This window comes from Marmota monax, unplaced genomic scaffold (assembly GCF_021218885.2).
Source record: "Marmota monax isolate L192 unplaced genomic scaffold, Marmota_monax_Labrador192_F-V1.1 WCK01_AAM20220418_F8-fsc00196, whole genome shotgun sequence".
Taxonomy (NCBI): domain Eukaryota; kingdom Metazoa; phylum Chordata; class Mammalia; order Rodentia; family Sciuridae; genus Marmota; species Marmota monax.
The window spans coordinates 248,948-253,990 of NW_026694390.1; the positions used below are offsets into that span (position 1 = coordinate 248,948).

At 39.5% G+C, this 5,043-nt stretch overlaps 2 non-coding genes across 2 annotated transcripts; both read right to left on the reverse strand.

Moving 5' to 3' along the window:
* Positions 1–1,075: 1,075 nt before the first annotated feature.
* Trnae-cuc (transfer RNA glutamic acid (anticodon CUC)) lies at positions 1,076–1,147 on the reverse strand. The gene has a single exon. It is a non-coding gene; the product is annotated as a tRNA-Glu (tRNA).
* A 293-nt stretch (positions 1,148–1,440) lies between these two features.
* Positions 1,441–1,548, reverse strand: Trnal-caa (transfer RNA leucine (anticodon CAA)). The gene is made up of 2 exons: positions 1,511–1,548; positions 1,441–1,486 (listed from the first exon to the last, which is right to left on the reverse strand). It is a non-coding gene; the product is annotated as a tRNA-Leu (tRNA).
* Positions 1,549–5,043: the final 3,495 nt, after the last annotated feature.

Below are 5,043 nucleotides of genomic sequence, written 5' to 3' on the forward strand. Positions count from 1 at the left end.
TGCTTTCTTATTATTGAGTTTTGAGAGATCTCTATATAGTCTAGATAAAATCCTTTATCAAAAATGTAGTTTGTGATTTTTTTCTCTGTGTAGTTTGTATTTTCATTTTATTAACTAGCTCTTTCACGCGACAAATTTGAAATTTTAATAAGATCTGAGTTATGTCATGTCTAAGAACTCCACTCAGGCCAAGGTCCTGAAGAATTTCTCCTGTATGTTTTCTTTAAAAATGTCTTACAGTTTTATATGTTACATTTAAATCTATGATTCACAATCTAACAAGTATTTATCTCAGTATTTAACAAGTATTTATCTCAGTACCAGTCAGTACTGGTCAATCCCCAGTACTGCAAAAAGAAAAAGAATGGGAAAAAAGAAAATTCCTAGAATAAAATTTCTAAAAAAGCAACTATGGTTTTTTAAAGACAACAAGGGGAAATTTAAATGTGAACTGTGAATGATGACATATTAATATCAATTTTTCTAGGTGTTCCAAAAGTTTCAAGTCTGAAACGTTCAGGTGCTGGCAGGGGGGTACAAAGACCTGTGAATATCGTTCTTGAGAGAGAGAATTATATTAATTAAATTGAGAAAATATTAAATGAATTCAGATTGATTGCAGCATTATTTCATTTATTTCTATTATTTTCAAAATTAAAAGGTAGGTGTTGGGATGGGGAGAATTCCCTGGCTTCTTTCCACAGCGAGGACTACCCAAACCGCTCTGAGGGGCTGAGGTGCTTTGAACCACACCTCTAGTGGACAGGCGCCCTTTTAAAGGGCCTTCGGGAATCTAAGAAGACTTTTAAAACTTTGTGTCAAACTCTAAAACCAGGCGCTTCGGTTGCCCAGGCCGGGGCTCTTCTTGGAGCATTTAGTGCTACCATAGTTGTTGTTTCCTTTCATATTTTAAAACGCCGGGAACACAACCGGCACTTAAAATCAGTAGAAAGCTCATTTCTGATAACTACTCTCTACCCAAAAGAAAAATATTAAACTCAGTTTTCCTTTTCTAAAAGGAAATAGCCATTTTTACTTCACTGTTCTGAAGAAAAAAAAAAAGAAAAACCTATGTTTCCCTGACCGGGAATCGAACCCGGGCCGCGGCGGTGAGAGCGCCGAATCCTAACCACTAGACCACCAGGGAAGCGGCGAGGAAGGGCCTCCATTTGTGATAGGTAAAATTACGGTTAAGTGACGTATGTTGCATAGAAGAGTACTATTAGACGGATTTAGGGGAGCTACCGATACTGCCCTCACCTTCTCAATATAAAGCCATTTCACTGCCGCAGAGACAAATGGGAAATGGAAAACAGCGGGTCTAGATAAATTCTAGTTGTAGCCTTCTTCCCACACAAGAGAAGAAAATAAGAGCAGACTTTGGGGAAATGGGTGAGGAGGTGGAGCATTTCTTAAGAGCCAAAAAAAAAAAAACCAATGTGTCAGAAGTGGGATTCGAACCCACGCCCCCATTCGGAGACCAGAACACCCGGAGGTAAGGTTGATTCGCCTTGAGTCTGGCGCCTTAGACCACTCGGCCATCCTGACACCCGGGAGTGCTTTTGTTCTCACTAAATATGCTACTTGTGCCCGCCCGCTGCGATTGGCAGTGTCATTGCCTATTGACCAGCCGGCTTAGGGAGGAGCAGCACAAGACCACCCGCGACGCTGACGTCTCAGAAACTCTGTGTCCGCAATGCAGTCAGAATTGGCAAACACCACACTCCCTAGCCCAAATCGAACCAGTGTCTACGGTTAGTGACCACTGCGCAGGCGCCAGGCCCAGAGAACTAAGGAAAATGCAGTCGGAAAGGTGGAAGGAAATCCTGGTGGCTCCTCTTGGGCTGTCTGGCCCGCCACAACCTAGACCGAGCATTCTGCCTCACCTCCCCCGCCCTACTGGGTCAACTTTTAGATATGTTGTGTTAATACTTGGAAAGCAGTTGGAAAAACACTTGCTACAGAATTAATGGCAAGTGATTGCTGTTGTTTGTTTTCATTATCATCATTTTTATAAGGACTCTTTGCCTTCCTGTTCCTGCGTGTACCCGTCCCTCAAGATCCACATCCCCGTCCTCCACCAATCCACGCAGACGGTGTGGAGACAACAGGGAACCCGGGACAGTGAGTGGGAGTTTCCAGGTCAGAAGGGCCTGGTGTAGACCCGGGTTTAGATAAGGGAAGTTCGAGCAGCGATTGCATAACAGTTAACAAAAGAGGAAAGAAACGTAAAATGTTCTTTAGCATCCAATGCGAAGGCGCGGGAATCTGAACTGCAGAACAGCTCTGGAAGGGTCCTCCTGATTGTGTGGTTTGTGCTCAGATCAGGGACCATTCATTCATTCACTGAAATTTTGTCCACTGTCAATACGACATTAAAGAGATAGATCCTCAGGCCAGTGAAGGAATCAACACAAACAAACATACGGGCTGTGAGGAAAAAAACAAAACCAAGACAATTAAATAGAGGAGTTCTATTTTTAGACTGGGCTGTTAAGTAATGTCTCACTAAAGAGACTTTTGCTTAAGTATTTTTCAATGATTTTATGTGATTCGGGCAAATATAAAATGTGAATGTCAATCAGGAATGGTGGCTCATTCCTGTAATATCATCAAATACTGAGGTTGAGGCAGGAGCATCCCAAGTTTTGGGGCCAACTTGGGCAATTTAGTGAGCCAGACTGTCTCAAAAAATAAAAAGGGCTGAGGATGTAGCTCAATGGTAGAGTACCCCCAGGGAGTTCAATTCCAGGACTGAAATAAATAAATATATATATATATATATATATATATATATATATATATATATATATATATATATATATCAGTCATAATAATACATAATATATAACATATATGTAAAACGTATATATGAATGTGAAGATCTTATTCCATTAATAAATGATGTTAAACAAAAAAAATGGCATTTGTTAAAAACAGTAAGGGAGACTATTTCAACTGTTCCAAGTAGAGGTCTCATAACAGGGAAGAGAAATTAGGCTCAACTCCAAATACAACAAAGACAGCAAAGGGTTTATAGCCAAAGAGCAGTACTGAGGTCGGTGGATAGAAAATGTAACTAGGCAGCTCTAATATGCCTGAAAAGCAAGAGGCTAGGCTATAATTCTCACTGCTCCATAAATACTCTGAGTCAAGTTGGTAGTAAAATGGTTTTTATTCAAGGCCAGCTTTGAAAGGTTCCATGTTCAAAATTCCTGATATGGAGAACTTTTAAAGGAGAGGTAGAATAACAAAAGCAAGGGAAGGTACATATGCAGATTTAGTTAGCCTGCTTTTAAGAGGCTTGAGTGGGCAATCTCCACTCCCATATTTTTTTGGCACCTGTCAGGGTAGAGGACAGCTCTCCAGCCTCCATTCTCAGCATGAGAAAGTCATTCTTAATTTCAGATGTGGAACCCCAAATTTAGTCTGTTTCAAAAATTACTAAGAGGAGACATCAAGAGGAAGGGGATTTTTGCTAAACAGACCTTACAAATTCTCCTTAGAAGCAGACCAAGGATTCAGACATCAAAAGTGAGGGATGAAGAACTTGACCAGAGACAAAGATATCAAGGGTGAGGGAATTCTCCCTAAACTCACTTAGCAGGATTCTTTGCTCAGACTGGGCTGGACAAACCAATAACAGTACATGAGATGAGGTCTGGGGGTCTAACCAAAAAAGAGGGTTCAGAGGAGGCTGACTAAAGTTTGGTCCTTGATGGAACTATAGGATGTTATAGCCAATGCAAAAGAGAATCTGAAGAGATTTATTTCATTCAACCAAACAAATTCTGTAAGGAAGTTGCTAGCAGATGTAAGACAGGTTAATATCCTAAGTATAATAATCAGTGATGAGCTGGTAGAGATGGTGCACGCCTATAATCCCAGCTGCTTGGGAGGTTGAGGCAGGAGGATAGAGCATTCGAAGCCAGCCTCACAACTTATTGAGTCTCTAAGCAACTCAGTGAAATCTTGTCTCTAAATAAAATACAAAAAAGGGTTGGGGATGTGGTTCAGTGTAGATGCCTCTCAGTTTAATCACCGGTAAATAATCAGTGATGTTTGAAGTTGTGTTTTCTACTTTGAAATTATCACTTTCTGCCAGAGAGAAATCAGTTGTATCTCTTGACAAATTATTTGCACTGCTATAAACAGGAATCCTTGACCATAAGGACAAGAACCATTTATATCACAAGTTAAGCTCTACCCCTACAGAGTTGTAAAGTTGCAAGCCAATAGAAGTCAATGAAAGGAACACATGTCAATGAGATCAATAGTTTCCAAAAAGTCTGCTAAATCATGCCAAGCATACACAGAAAGAACACTTAATCTTCTCTTTTGTCTAGTCTCAGTTTTGGATTTTTTTTAATTTTATTTTACTTTTATTGGCAAATAATTGTATATATTTATGGGTGCAATATGATGTTTATGTATATGCATACATCATGTGATGATCAAAACAGTCTGGCTAACATCTATCACTTCATATGTGTATTGTTTCTGTGTGGTAAGAATATTTAAAGTCTATTTTTGTAGAAATTTTGAAATACATAGCACATTGTTATTAACTATAATCACCATGCTATATGTAATAAATCACCAGAAATTATTCTTCCTGTCAAATTGAAACTTTGAACCTCTTAACCAACATCTTCCCTTCCTCCATCCATCCATCCATCCTCTGTCCCAGGGTCTGAGCCACCATTCTACTCTCTACTTTTGAGTTCTCCTTTTTCATATGTAAGTGATGTCATACAATTTATGTTTTTCTGTGCCTGGCTTATTTCACTTAGCATGGGGTCTCATCCATGTTTCACAAATGTCAGAATTTCATTCTTTTTTAAGATTTAATAGTATCCCTCTGTTTGTGTGTCACATTTTTTAATCCATTCATCCCTTGATAGGTACTTCAGCTGTTTTCATCTCTTGCTGTTCAACCCCAGGGCTGCAAAGGTCCCAGCATTCTATTTACCAATGCCAAAGAAAGAACTTGGAGAATTCAACAGAAAAGGTTTGGACATTTTATTACTCATGCTCTCCTCA